This window comes from Schistocerca gregaria, chromosome 1, assembly GCF_023897955.1.
Source record: "Schistocerca gregaria isolate iqSchGreg1 chromosome 1, iqSchGreg1.2, whole genome shotgun sequence".
NCBI lineage: Eukaryota > Metazoa > Arthropoda > Insecta > Orthoptera > Acrididae > Schistocerca > Schistocerca gregaria.
Genome location: NC_064920.1, coordinates 787,214,716 through 787,230,732, shown reverse-complemented (window position 1 = coordinate 787,230,732; position 16,017 = coordinate 787,214,716). Strand labels below are relative to the sequence as shown.

Genomic DNA, 16,017 nt, shown 5'->3' with positions numbered 1-16,017 from the left:
ACCAATCGCGTACTGACTTACGCCGGTGAGGCGACGCACCTTCTTGCTGCCAAATAAAATTCTGTGATTCAGCGTCTTCCAATTGAGGAAAGAACCATAATTCTAGCGCACCAAGATAAGAAATACCAGTTACAGTTGCTTCGCCGATAACAGGCCCATAAACTTTCCACCGGGGTTCAAAAAACATCCAATTTAAGGGAGTCTCATTGCAACTGTGCCAACTCAAGGGGATTTTCTGACCCCTAGATGTGCATATTATGTATGTGCACATTTCTACTTGGGTGAAAAGTCCATTCGTCACTGAAGCCGATTCGATCCAGAAAATCTTTATCGTCTTGCAGCAACATTTCGTTTGTAAAGTTGGCACATAAACCGTAGTCTGTAGGCTTTAGAGCTTGCAACAACTGCAAACGCTAAGGACGGAGTTGTAAGCGTCTCACTAAAAGTCTCAACACAGGTATCCCTCGAATTGCAAATTCAGGATTAACGTTCCGAACAGATTTCTTAGCGCTACGAATGAAAGACTCTCACTCTTTCAACACGCTCTTCAGTCATTCTTGGTCGTTCCACAGTCTTCCCTTTGCGCATAGCTATACAAACAAAGCTGTTTGATCTGCTCTTTCATTTGAGGTTTTATTTGTAAATGTAAGTTGAATGTAATAAATGCTGCCGGCCGGTGTGGCCGAGCGGTCGTAGGCGCTTCAGTCCAGAACCGCGCGACCGCTGCGGTCGCAGGTTCGAATCCTGCCTCGGGCATGGACGTGTGTCATGTCCTTAGGTTTGTTAGGTTTAAGTAGTTCTAAGTAATAGGGGACTGATGACCTCGGATGTTGTTAAGTCAAATGATCCAAATGGCTCTGAGCATTATGGGACTTAAGATCTGCGATCATCAGACCCCTAGAACTTAGAACTACTTAAATCTAACTAACCTAAGGACATCACACACATCCATGCCCGAGGCAGGATTCGAGCCTGCGATCGTAGCGGTCACATGGTTCCAGACTGAAGGGCCTAGAACCGCTCGGTCACTCCGGCCGGCGTTGTTAAGTCCCATAGTGCTCAGAGCCATTTTGTAATAAATGCTAGAAAACCTTAAACCCCGACATACTGTATAATCAAACATTTTGAAATTATTTTGCCATAAGGTAAATACACCATTAATCAGAAGGTCGCTTGGAACACTAGTGCTTTACGGTGCATGGTCCTATTGGCGCTGGTATGACACTTCCCCCTCTCCCCTATCTCTTCTGATCTTACTCACTGACCCCTGGAACCTAGAACTACTTAAACCTAACTAACATAAGGACATCACACACATTCATGCGCGTGGCAAAATTCGAACCTGCGACCATAGCGGGCGCGCGGTTCCAGACTGCAGCGCCTAGAACCGCTCGGCCACCCCGGCCGGCTCAAAGGGTAAAACCTAGGTCTTTTTTTTGTGTCACCTTTTTCACCTCTCACAATGTCTGTTAACATGAATAATGCCGAGTTGCACCGTGGTTAGTAGTGTACGTGTAACTAGGGTCCCCCTATAACTCTCCATATAAGTCAGTTCAAAGGTCGGGGGAAGGCTAGAACGTGGTACTAATCCCACTATGGCACTCTGCTGCTCAAAGCAACCTCCGAGTTGAGAAAGGTTTATCTTTTTATCCATTCAGTTATAAGGGGATCTACAGTTTAAAGCGTACTCCAAACGATAGTAATCTAATTATTTTGTTTCATGTTAAGAGATGATTGCTGGCGGCGAAAAAAGTTTCCGTGCTTCGACTGTGGACTGAACAATGGACTTTTGAATTCGTAGCCAGAAGATCACTTACCCGTTAATTCATAACAGATGATAATTTCCATGGAATGTAACTTAATTTAATAAAATGTAAGCGAGTTATGATTGTTTTGTTACAAACGTATGTTAATAAAATGTTTATAGGACAGCAGTTTCTGAAAGATACCACTTCCATTAATACCCCACCCAAATTTCTTCTGTGGCGTGGACAACTCTCGTGCTGAGGAAAGTTATTCAATATTGATCACAAGAAATTGCCAGTCCAGTCGAAAACTTGGCTATATATCACACATCAATATTTTTTCCCCCTTGGTGTTAGTCCATACTGCACTACAGCGACAGCTTATAGGGAAGCAGGAAATACAGAATAGACCCTGAGCCCTATCGTGTAGCAGTGTGTTCTGCGGGTCTGGATACAGCGGCAGGGCTGGTTCGACATTCCGACGCCGTCTTGGAAACTGTTCAGGATGCGAGCAAGCCGGTGGGGTCAGCGACTGTCAGGGCGTCGCTCGCAGCTGCCCTCTAAGGAAACGTCCGGCGTCTCGTCGCGTTGTGCATTCAGCACGGCAGCGTCTCTGCGGCGGAAATGGCAGGCGCTCGCTTCCACCCTGGCTCCGGGCGGTCACCGGGTTTTGATCGCTCCGCTTCGTTGTGCGCAATCACCTGGCCTGGCAGAGATACGGCGTCACTAAAAACTAAATTGTGGCAGCTGTCAACTCGATCTGCCTAATCGCACAGTTTAAATTCAATTTTTTGCATTACAACCGCTAGTAAAATATCAAGAGACGTGGATAATCTCAAAAGAAATACAAACGGAGCCAAAATTCATTAGTGAAATGACGTATGTTACAATATTTTCGTCAAGAAACGCTCGCTAAATTCCATATAATGGCAGCTTATCTCAGTGAAAGCAAGACGCCAAATACCGGGTGATCAAAAAGTCAGTATAAATTTGAAAACTGAACAAATCACGGAATAATGTAGATAGAGAGGTACAAATTGACACACATGCTTGGAATGACATGGGGTTTTATGTATCAACTGACCATTGCCGCATTGGTTGAATACTGCGCAACAGCAAAGGCTAAAATAAATTTCTCAGCAGTATTTGCTTCGTTTTAAATAGAACCCAGCTGAATTTGTGCGTCTACTATGTATTGCGGAAGTGACCACTACGTGGCCGCGCGGGGTAGCCGCGCGGTCTAAGACGCCTTGTCACGGTCCGCGCTGCTCCCCCCGTCGGAGGTTCGAGTCCTACCTCGGGCGCGCGTGTGTGTGTGTGTGTGTGTGTGTGTGTGTGTGTGTGTGTGTGTGTGTGTGTGTGTGTGTGTGTGTGTGTGTGTGTGTGTTTTTTTGTCCATAGCGTAATTTAGATTAAGTAGTGTGTAAGCTTAGGGACCGATAACCTAAACATATGGTCCCATAAGATCTTACCACAAATTTACCACTAAATGCCACAAAAGATGGATCCTTTGATATACAAGGAGAAGGGGAGTGTTGTGATGACAGTAGAGAAGCACTAACAGCAGAATGGGTCAGTCACGTAAGCTCTGTGACTTCGAATGTGCTCTAGTCACTGGATGTCACCAATCCATCAGGAACATTTCAGTCATTCTAAACCTACCTAAGCTGACTGTGGGCGATGTGACTGTGATGTGGAAATGCTAAACCAAGACCAGACAGGCCTCCTGGACTGACGGGCAGGGACTGTCGAGCACTGCGGTTGATGGTTATAAAAAAAAAATCACATCAAGCCAGCGGAAGGACTCACTCGTGATTTCCAAAGCGCTACCATCAGATCAGCTGTGCGCACGCATTAAGAAGAACTAGGTTCAATGGTCGAACAATTCCTCATAAGTCACACGTTCCTATTGTCAGTGCTAAGCGAAGTCTTAGGTGGTGTAAAGAGCGACGCCACTGGGCGGTGTATGACTAGAAACGAGTGATTTGGAATGCTAAATCACGCTGTACCGTGTGATAGCCCTGTGGAAGGATTTAGATTTGGCGAATGCCTGTAGAACGTAACTGCCGAAATATGTAGTAAAATTGCAAGGTACGGTGTAAGTGGTATTGCGGTATGAGGGTGTTTTTCGTGGTTAGGGTGTGGTCCTCTTATTGTGCTGAAGGAAACGTTTCATGTGGAAGGATTTGATCACACTTTACAGCATTGTGTTCTGTATAAAGTAAAAGAACAGTTAGGAGACTGTAACTGTTTGTATCAGCATGGCAGTGCACTATGTTATAAATCAGCATCTATGAGACAATGGTTTGTGAACAATAATATTCCTGAAATGGACTGGCTTGCCGACAGTGCCGATCTGAACCTCTGAGATGAGTTAGAACGACGACTTCACTCCAGGTCCCAGCGCCCATCATCACTACCTTCTCTGGATTCGGTTTTTGAGGAAGAATGTTCTGCCACTGCTCCACAAACAGCCAGACACTTCACTAAAAGTGTCTCCAGCAGAGCTGAAGCCGTCATGTAGGTGAAGCGTTGACACATCCCACATTAATGTCCAGTAATAAGTGTCCGGATACATTTTATCTCTTACTGCATTCCTGTGGATGGGTCAGTCTTTTAACATCAGAAAGGAAATAAAATAGTCTGGCTTCTGGCGATCTACAAATGTTTCACAAAATCATATTTCAGTGAACGTCACCGTCTGACGACGAGGCAACAGTAGCTCAATAGCAAACTCATCGGAGAATTAAAAAAATAATGGAGTAAATCGCGACTGCTTGGCGTTCCTACAAGAGTTATCCTGTATTTGTGTTGTACTTTCAGTATTGGCGACGTCTAGAATGTGCAAGATTAACATATTAAACCGTAATTTTTTAATAACTTCCCACACTTATGTGGAAAATTTGACATATGGAGAGAGAGTTTATGGGTTCAATACTTGCATGAAGGACGGTGGCAGTAATAAAAGAACAGCAGCTGTGCACGGGACAGTGTTTTGTCGGTAATTGGTTGAGGGCGCAGCCGTAGGCGACCGCAAGGCGGAGCGGGAGGGGGGGGAGGGGGGGCAGATGAGACACTCGGCCTTCCTGGAATCTGGATACAGGCTCTTTATTCGTTACGGAATTATGTCGAATTTCTAGCAAGCATTGTCTGTAACTCCACACTAAATTGCAGGTTTAACGTTGCCGACCGCAATGAAACATACTGCCCCGTTAGCAGTCACTGTATCTTGGGCTGTCTTGGTTTTTACTCTGTTCATGGAAAATTATATTGATTCTTTGGTGTGGATGGGGTTTCGGTTATGATCTGTAGTCCAGATGGATATGAACCTTTACAGAACCATGCCCAAATAATGTCTTCAGCCTCTTTCTGTAGTCCTCTCTTTCAGCACTTACTGAGCCGGAGAAAGGAACCTGTCTGCCACCATGACATACGGATTCCATCACTGATTCCAAACACGTATAGACGGTAGCAGAACAGTGCCAGTCACCTGTCTCCAATTCTCGTTAACGACGCCATCTCTCATTAATGCACAACGGAATCATAACAGTAGGTTACAGTTTGTCTCAGGAAAAAGAAAACCCATGTTGGCTTGCTGATTCTGCATTCAGTTTTAGAAGACATGGCTATTGTAGTACACTCGAAACAATAGTCGTGCTATACTGAAGCTATACCTGACCCAAAAGACACCACTCTAAAAAAAGAAAATACCGTTTTCTGCAATAGTAGAAAGGGAAAAATGTTGAATTTCAAGATCGAGGAAATGGGCTCTACAGGACTGAGATCTTCTCAAAGTCTATGGGTGCAACGTAGCACCACATGCAGTCACAGAGCTACGAAACCAGCATTCCAGCTGGCATGTGACGTGCTGCGCAACAGTGTGACAGGTGCAGTCCTAGGCTGCTAAAAGTTGATGCTACTGGCCAGTTTGAGGGTGGTGTCTTACGCTTTCTCACGTTCATCTAGTCGTGTATTGGCCCTGCGCTAAACTTCACCAAACAAACCCAAAAAATCTAACTCTGAAAACACATTTTCTTCAACTTCAGTTATGCCAGTCGGCATTAAGAAATAGAAATCATGAAACTAATGTAGCAAATCCATTAATGTGAAGTTTTATAAGCAAACAAATTATTTAAAAAAAGTTTATTTCCTGTTTCGACTTCAGCTGGCATTAATGGGTCATTTTTGATTACATCCAGCAAGGTTTTCTGTCAGTACGAGCTTTTTTTCCTATTTCATATTTTTAATTTTCAGTTTCAAGTTAATATTCTTTTGTGAATATTTTCTAGACTTATTTCATAACCACTTTTATACATTGGATTTAATTATATAAGGATATAATATCAGATCGCTTAGTAAAAAAGTGACGTCCCTGTTCATACTAATAAGATAAAAAGACGTACTTTGCGTCTACAGCCGGTCGCGGTGGTCTCGCGGTTCTAGGCGCGCAGTCCGGAACGGTGCGACTGCTACGGTGGCAGGTTCGAATCATGCCTCGGGCATGGATGTGTGTGATGCCCTTAGGTTAGTTAGGTTTAAGTAGTTCTAAGTTCTAGGGGACTGATGACCACAGCAGTTGAGTCCCATAGTGCTCAGAGCCATTTGAACCACTTTTTGCGTCTACTATTGAAATATGTTTACTCTTTACGTATGAAAGTAATACATCTTTAAAATACAAAGTAGACAGCTATCAATATTTTGAGACTCAGTAAGTTTTGTGCACTTCTTGCCAGATTTAGTTCTTGAGACACGACTCGTTTCCAAAAACACCAAATTGGAATCCAAACTGATAGTTTTGAATCTTGTTCCCTCCTTGAAAGACATCTGCGGATGCCCATATGGGCGCGGCAATGAGCGCGTCCCGCGGATGAAAAAGGGAATACGGCCTCATTCAGCGCAACCTGAGGTACCGTGGTTGCTAAACCAGGCCACATACCTGGACGTCGTAGTCTCATTTCAGCTGAAAAACAGCGCTTTGCAGTCTAAACTGCAAGAATTTGGTGCTGTGAAGCACCCTTGTGGACACGACACTGTTTCTGAAGCGGAACTGTCGAGTTTTTGTAAATTCGCTTTGCAGACTTTAGACTGTGTAGAGCGCGTTTGACATATAGGGATCTGAGAACGAACCCATGGCCAGACGCGTACGTAAGAGTTTCCAGGCTGTAGGACCGCACATGTGTCTCAGTATCCTGCGTCTGTTGAGTGAGCGGACGATATTTTAAATTTATCTTAATTTTGGTTTTTATTACATTTGTAAAAAGCAAAGTACTGTAGTAAAAATACTGATGTATCTTCTTCCAGTGGCAGTCGACGTACTCCAACCATGGTTATCACAGGGCAGTGTTACATCACAATTTGGTTGCAAATGTAATAATTGCCAGAGCTACGGTAAATTGCTATCGGACTTTCACGGAGCAGACGCGGGAGAGGGCAATGCATTGGCTTACATGGTTTCTCTCAGCATGGGAACCATTCCATTCGTCTGCGTACAAGGGTTTCCCTTCAGACCAGCATCTATCAGGCCCTCTCTACACTAGTCTGTAAAATGGAATTTAGAGACGAAGTATATTTTGTGCTCACAACAGTGCAACCGTAACAGAGCATTGGTAAAAACGTTATTTAAAGCGAATGTGGCTCATTCTCTGATGCAACCCTTATTAACATTATAGAGACATTTCGGAGGTAGAATAATTTCATCATGCCTCAAAATTATGGATATTTTCTTTCTTCCAAGTATCCGAACGAACATCTCTGTAGCTTCTTTTTACGCTTTGCTTGGATCTTACAAGTCATTTCGGCCAAATAAAATTATGACTTCATCTCGAATGATTATGACGTATGAGAAAGAAAAGGTCAGAAGAACAGCACGACGTTTTGTCACGAGTTGACTTAGTAACTGCGAGAGAGTCACTTAGGTAGTACAGCCAACTCCAGCAGCTCATGCTACAAGAAATGTGTTGTGCACTACGCAGAGGTTTTATTTTAAAATTCCGAAAACGCATATTCCAAGAAGAGTCAAACAGTATACATAGTGTGTATTATAGTTAATAGCAGAAACTAATAAGGCTGCAAGTACAACAGAAGCAAAACCTTCCCAGTAAACAGTAAACTTGTCTCTTCAATCGAAACATGAATCTGATATCGAGACCTTTGTGAGATAATTGCTAATGTGTGACTATCAGCCGTCACTAATTTCATTATGAAATGGATCTCCTTCCCAACCTCTGCTTCGACTGCAGTCGAATTTGGCACAGAAACAGCAGGCCTCGTGAGTATTAGTATCGTGGAGTTATGACCTGCTAGCTCCAACAGGCAGCCAACAAGTCAGGGGCATGAAACAGTTTCCCAGGCCCTGTCATGTAGGCCATGTTGCATGACAGGGGTGTTGTGTTGGGATAATATTGGGCTGCTTTGCATGGCAGCCTGTATGTCAGGAACAAGTAAACGATTTTCACGTCCCTGATGTGTAACTTACCCTGTGTAACAGGCATATTGTGGGAGGAGTACTACCACCTTATTTTATTGAACTGTGTTGCAGGTGCTACACATGCCGATGAACATGGCTGGGGACAGGTTGAAACTGATAGAGGAGGGGATGGATGGAGTGAGGGGGAGGAGGAACTGGATAGAGAGAGAGGAGGATGTGGAGATGCATGAGAACAGTGGAAGGTGCAGAAGGGTACTGGCCAGGAGGGAAAGGAAAGGGTGGAGATGGAGATGGAAAGAGAGAGGGGGAGGACATTATTGTCAGAGGGAGGAGAGAGGAAGATGTAGTCAGACAAAGAGTGTAGAGGAAATGGACACAGAGAGAGAGAGAGAGAGAGAGAGAGAGAGAGAGAGAGAGAGAGAGAGAGAACTATGGTCAGGTGATCTCTGAGACCATCCTGGACATGTTGGAGTGTCGTCTTACATCAGGAGCAAAATGTGACCCTGCCGTATCATGCATGTAGCACGCTCTCCAATGCTGTGAAGGGCACATGAATGAAATTTTAGCCCAATTATATGGGAGATAGTTGGGAAAGCTTATATTTCAAATACTTTAGTGCTAACTAGAACAATACTTCGCACTGAAATCATTGGGGGCTAGTAACTACACATTCCCAGTTATCTCCAAAAGGTCTCATTACCAAACATATGTTTGATAGAACGATTTGGCTTCTGTTAATGTATGCTTTCACCCTCGTCAGTTTTTGGTATTAATCACGACACATACTGTGTTACTTCATCCTATATGTTTCTCACGAAATTATCGCGAATGTAAAAGCAGAGAAATTCGTCCTCCTACAGAGGCTTCCGGTCCTACAATAGAGAATGAAACAGAGAAGAGATATGATAGTGATTCTCAAAATACCCTCCACCACGTAACGTAAGATGGCTTGCGGTGGTGTAGACGAGAAGTACTCCTCCTACAGTAGTAACGTGGCTCAGTCAGACGTGCAACAGTACAAACAGAGAAAGCTGGTAAGTTGACTGAGGCACCGTTACCGGGCCACAGCTCTGGACAGAGCCGCGTGTATTCGGCGGTCTGGCGACCTACCTGCGCGGCGTCCGTCGCTTCTCTCGTGTCGTGCTGTGCTGCGCTGTGGTGTCGGCCCGTGGTCGTCCGCCGGTTCACTGAACCGGCCGGCAGCGTCGTCTGGCTGGCTGGCTGGCTGCCCAACAGCCCTCCCCCCCCCTCTCCCCCCCCCCCCCTCTCCAGCCACCTGCCTCCAGTCGTGGTGCTCCTCTTCATCGAAAGCTCCGACTAGAAACGAGCGCGAAAAGCAGAAGCGTGCCATTGCCGAGAGCATATTTGTCAACTCCTGGACGAGGAAAAAAAAAGTAGGCGAATCTTTGCATCGTGAGAGAAATACTCACAAAATTTATCACCTCGAAAAAATTCAGTTAGATAATTTCATTTGTTCGCAAATACGTGACTGTAGTCCTGGCATACTTTGAACACTATAATTTAATTTGACACCCGGCCAAGAGCGTAAACAAACAACTACGATCGCCTGTAGCGAGAAGTGCGGTGCAGGGCAACAAGCCATGCTTCCATGTCGCAGGGCTGCCGTCCTACATCCGTATTTTGAGATTCTGCGAAAGCTGAAGAGGCGCTTTGGCACTGTGTTCATCAACTATTTTCCTTTTCCTCATCTTTTTAACACCACTCTGAAGGATAATGACGTCCTTTAACGTGCCCACGCCTAGTAATTTTGAACCCTTTATTTATCAGTGTTTACAGGAAACGTCCTCTTTCCGCAGGTATATTTTCACATCAGATCGATTTTAACCACTCTGCCGCTGTTCACTTTGAGCCTCATGCCAGTAGTCTTCACAGCATATAACGGAAACTCACTAGCAGAAGGCGGGAAACAATTGTTCGGATTGACGATTTGCTGCGATCGTATTTGCGATGAGAAAGGACCATAAAAGCACCCCAAAATATGCGAGTTTTACACTTCCGTTTACAGTGAAATAATTTACACTTTTGTGACAATCCTTCCTGGTCAAGTATAACATAAATTTTTCTTGCATAATAATTTCCAAGTGCGAAAAAATTATGTTGCTTCAAAGCAACAGCAGATGTGAGTGGAAATTCCATAATTTACTACCTCGCTTTAAAAACCTATCGATATGGGTGCTTGAAATTTTACTTTTCAGGTGTAAAATCACAAGAAACATAATTTTTAAGCAAAATTTCATTATTTCTGGCTGTTTAGTTATCACTGACCTAGAATTTGTGATGAATTTACCTGATAATTAATTCATTACATACATTGATGTCCCTGATGGCGATAAATCAGATGTTTCAGACGAATATGGAGATGAAACTGTCGAAATAGGCGAAAATTCTCAACGGGCCAAGATTTTAGCAATTTAGGGGGAACAAGAGAGAGAATATGAAATCCCAAAGGTACATGTATTATGACTAACAGAAGGAATAATATTAAGAAAGTACATACGTACATGAGTAATTGCATAACATACAAGTCCTTTAAATTTCACGTTGATTTATCCACAAGGGATAAAGTTAAAGAACCTCTGCAAAAGCCGAGGTAAGCAACCATAACACAAATGAAGAAACAGCAGCAGCAGAGACAATTGAAGCGTAAATGAGGGTGTACTAACTATAAATTGAGAAAGACGGATCTTGTGACCCAAGACACAGAATTGAAAACATCACTTTCACTTCCACCAGTAGAAGGAATGAAACTTTGTAGCATTGTAATGTATTTCGAAATTATAATCTATTTAAACTCATCGCTAAGCTTTCCAACATCTGTGCTTCGCAGAAAGTTTCAGTTCCATTGCACACAAGTGAAAATAAATTGCAACAGTTTTATGATTTTTACTGCACATGGGTATAATCAGAATGCCTTCCATTCATTTATAATGGTTGGATGAGTAGATATCAACCAACTGCTGATGTGATGAGCGGAAATCGGTACGCCCAGCTACTGCGGTATTTTCACGTAGTCAATAATGAAAAATTGCCTAAAGCTACTAGGAATCAAGACAGGCTACTCAAGATTCGGCCGCTTTTGTTTGCATTGCAGCCAGTCCCCACAGAATAATACCAGGCTGTTGATAACTAGATAATCCTTTCAAAGGCAGAAGCTCAGTACGTAAGAAATAAGCCTCACAAAAGAAGCTACATATTATTTGTGAGGGCTGATGCTTCAGGCATTATGAATGATTCTGAAATTTATGTTGGCAAATATACCTGCGACGACAGACGGTTGGGTTTGTCTGTGGATATTGTTTTGGCATACGGAAACATTGCCAGAGAAACAGCATTTCAAAGCGTTTGTTGATAATTGGTTTTCATCTCTAACATTAGCAGCTTCCCTCAAAGATAAGGACATTAAATTCTGCCGCACAATCAGGACAGACATGATGGGAAAACGACCTTTGAAAACAAAAGTCACGCTCAAGAAAACTGGACGTGGCTCTTCTGACTGGAGAAAGAGACAACGAAGAATGCAACTTTGGTACGAGGGTTGACAGGAAATGTACAAATTTCGTGTCAACATATGCATATATTGAGTTCATGACAACAAGCAGACGCCTTTCTGCCTCTGAGAAGAAACTCATTCACTTACCAACAAAGATCTTATAATGTGGAAAGGTAAAACATATAGCGGGGAAGCGGGGGACACTCGTGGATCTTGTTGTCATGCTGAGAGAACTCTACTGGATCAACTTGAGGTCACGTATGTGTTACATGCATGTTGTCCACTGGTGTTTGTATCTAGCTTTTGTTGAAGTTTCGAGAACATACCTTCACCGAGGAGTCAAGCAGTATATTTCTTCCTCTTAAGTATATCTCGCGAAGAGACCATGAAGATAAAATCAGAAAGATTAGAGCCCACATAGAGGCATACCGACAATCCTCCTTTTCACGAACAATACGAGACTGGAATAGAGGGGAGAACCGATAGAGGTACTCAAGGTACCCTCCGCCACACACCGTCAGGTGGCTTGCGGAGTATAGATGTAAATATAGATGTAGATGTACCCGTTGTCAATGGGCTGCTACTCCACCGACGCCATATGGTCCAACGTGGGAAAGTTACAAAGCTATTATTGTTGCCAGTCTGCTGCTTGCAGGGAACTCAATTTCACAAAAAAAGAGAGTAAGACCAAGTTCTGCAGTGTTAGCAAGGCTTTCTTTAGTAAAAGGTTGGACTGTATGTGGAGCTCCAGTTATGTATGTGTGTTTTGATGGTTCTGAACACTTTGCAGACATGGTGGAGAAGGAAGGTCGATCCAAAGCGTACATCGAATCCATCAAAACAACTGTTTACATCAAGTGTAAAGTGCATATATGTCTTGCTGTAGATAAAAAAGTGCTTCCACATCTTTCATGGAAAAGAATAATACTTCACAAAGTTTCATAACGAGAAAATTTAATACACACTGATGTGTGACAAGATATATGAAAGTAAAACTGAATTACGTCAACAGGAAAACTTCCACTTTTTCACAATACATGGAGCTGAATATGTTAACTAAATAAAGGAAAATTAGTCCGAATTGCCAATAAAATGCTGTACATAGATTTGTGAGCTCTAAAATGTTACGTAAAACCAGTATTTAGCTTAAGTAAGCTGGTGTTAAGTAAATTTTGTTTCCGTGGCGTTATTATCTATGAGAACCACAGTTTCTCAAAAGAAATGCAAAAGTTTTTGAATAAAACATATGAAAAAAGCTATATTTTAAATTTATGCACCTACGTAATTGTAAAAATTAGTACCTTCATTTATTCCTCAAGAGTTCAGAATTCACCAAATAAAGGGTTAATCAGCAGTATGAAATGAATAATATCGTGCAGATATTTACGTCGAACGGAAAAAGTACGAGGTTCTTCGCCACTAACTGATTAGTGCGTGAAGTATAGTACATCTGCAACTATACCCTGCAACCCACCTCATGGAGAGATTCCTCTACGTATATCATGCAATACGTAGATCGGGTGCTCTTTAAAGTCACAACTTCAGTACCATATACGCTACTGTCTAATATCTTTGACATTCATTTGTTGTATAACATATTCTGAGCTCAAAAATAATGAGGACCTCGAGCAGAACGATTTCCTCCACACCAACCAGCGTGGATCTCGAAAACATAGATCACGTGAAACCCAACTCGCACTTTTGTCACATGACATCCTGAAAGCTATGGATCAAGGCAGTCTGGTAGATGCAGTATTTCTCGATTTCCAAAAAGTATTTGACTCATTTACGCACCTCCGCTTATTAAAAATACGATGATGTGGAATATCAGACGAAATAGGTGAACAGATTGAAGATTTCTTGATAGGGCAGACGCAGCACCTTATCTTGAATGGAGAGTCAGCGACAGAGGTAGCAGTAACTTCGGGTGTATCCCAGGGAAGCGTGCTGCGTCCTTTGTTGTTCTACATCAAAATCTACATATTCATACATACTCCGCAATCCACAATACGGTGCGTGGCGGAGTGTACCATGTACCACAACTAGCATCATCTCTCGCTGTTCCACTCCCAAACAGAACGAGGGAAAAATGACTGCCTATATGCCTCTGTACGAGCCCTAATTTCTCTTATCTTATCTTTGTGGTCTTTCCGCGAAATGCAAGTTGCCGGCAGTAAAATTGTACTGCAGTCAGCCTCAAATGCTGGTTCTCTAAATTTCCTCAGTGGCGATTCACGAAAAGAACGCCTCTTTCCTCTAGAGATTCCCACCCGAGTTCCTGAAGCATTTCCGTAACACTTGCGTGATGATCAAACCTACCAGTAACAAATCTAGCAGCCCGCCTCTGAATTTCTTCTATGTTCTCCCTCAATCCGACCAGATAGGGATCCCAAACGCTCAAGCAGTACTCAAGAACAGGTCGTTTTAGTGTTTTATAAGCGGTCTCCTTTACAGACGAACCACAGCTTCCCAAAATTCTACCAATGAACCGAAGACGACTATCCACCTTCCCCACAACTGCCATTACATGCTTGTCCCACTTCATATCGCTCTGTAATGTTACGCCCAAATATTGTGACTGTGTCAAGCGCTACACTAATAATGCAGTATTCAAACACTACAGGATTCTTTTTCCTATTCATCTGCATTAATTTACATTTATCTGTATTTAGAGTTAGCTGCCATTATTTACACCAATCACAAAACCTGTACAAGTCATCTTGTATCCTCCTACAATCACTCAACGACGACACCTTCCCGTACACCACAGCATCATCAGCAAACAGCCGCACATTGCTATCCACCCTATTCAAAAGATCATTTATGTAGATAGAAAACAACAGCGGACCTACTACACTTCCCTGGGGCACTCCGGATGACCCTCACCTCCGATGAACATTCACCACCGAAGTTTTTGTATATTTTTTAACGGTCTTACGGACAATATTAATAATAACCTCAGACTTTTTGCTGACGATGCAGTTCTCTACAATGAAATACAGTCTGAACGAAGCTGTATAAATATTCAGTCAGACCTTGATAAGATGCAATGATTGGAAGCTTCTTTTAATGTTCATAAGTATAAAATTATGCACTTCACAAAACCAAGAAACATAGCGTGTTGTGAATATATTACTGGAATCTGTAAAATCATACTAATACCTGATTGTACACTTACTAGAGACATGAACTGGAATCACATACGCCCAGTAGTGACTAAAGCAGGTAGCAGACTTCTGTTTATTGGTGGAATACTAGGGAAATGCAATCGGTCTGTAAAACACATTATTTATATATCACTCGTGCGACCCACCCTAGAGTATTACTCAAGTGTGTGAGACTCATACCAAATAGGACTGGCAGCAAATATTGAACCTAATACAGAGAACAGCACCAATGGTCACCATGTTATGTGACCCGGGGGAGTGTGTCACTGCAGATTTGAAAGAACTGAACTGGCAGGCTCTTCAACAAAGAGGGAAACTATCCAGAGAAAGTCTACTATCAAAGTTTCAAGAACCAGCTTTAAATACTGCCATACATATCACAGTGGTTCGTAGAGTATAGATGCCGATGTAGTGATGCGCACACAAGGACCGAAGCCGTGCAATCGTCTACCAAGCAAATGGTATTGACGCTAATGCAAAATACTCTAAACTCTGCAAATGAATGTTTCCACGATAAATACACTGCAATAGTTGCTTCGAACATTCCATGGTGACCGAGCGAGGTGGCGCAGTGGTTAGCACACGCGCATTCAGGAGGACGACGGTTCAAACCCGCGTCCGTCCATCCTGATAAATCGCTTCAGGCAAATGCCGGGCTGGTTCTTTTGAAAAGGCACGGCCAACTTCCTCCCCCATCCTACCCTAATCCGACGGGACTCATGACCTCGGAATTTGGTCCCGTCCCTCGAATCTCCATGGTACAATCTTTAAGTGCCTAAATATCAAGCGTTTCTACAAAAGTACTGCGCACAACAGTTTCCTGAGGAATCGACTTTTAAAAAAAAATATTTAGATTTTTGCTACCTAGAGGCTCTGGAAAGTTTATATATACGTACATAGATGCGTGGAAGAAAAATACAACCCAGTTTCGCACCACATCCATAAGTCTTTTATCGCATCTTTGGAAATTAAAGTACCGTAAACCACTTTCAACTCCTTTCGTACGCTGGAGCTCAAGTGATAAACTTGCCCCTCGCCTAAATTTTCGTTTGCTAAAGTGGGACTCCATAGAGTGACAATGTAAAGATATCTGAAACGTTTAGTGCTGACAAACTGTTTCACAAAAATGCGATGTTTACTAGCTGTTCACTTCCAGTACACGTCGTT

The 16,017-nt window shown here is 42.9% G+C and overlaps 1 protein-coding gene across 1 annotated transcript in view; it reads right to left on the bottom strand.

Moving 5' to 3' along the window:
• The window catches only part of LOC126269449 (uncharacterized), a 113,516-nt gene extending 104,161 nt beyond the window's left edge, over positions 1-9,355 (bottom strand). Inside the window, exon 1 of the mRNA XM_049973994.1 lies at positions 9,283-9,355. The gene's annotated coding sequence lies outside the window, so the exon portion shown is untranslated. The remainder of the gene's footprint in view (positions 1-9,282) is intronic.
• Positions 9,356-16,017: the final 6,662 nt, after the last annotated feature.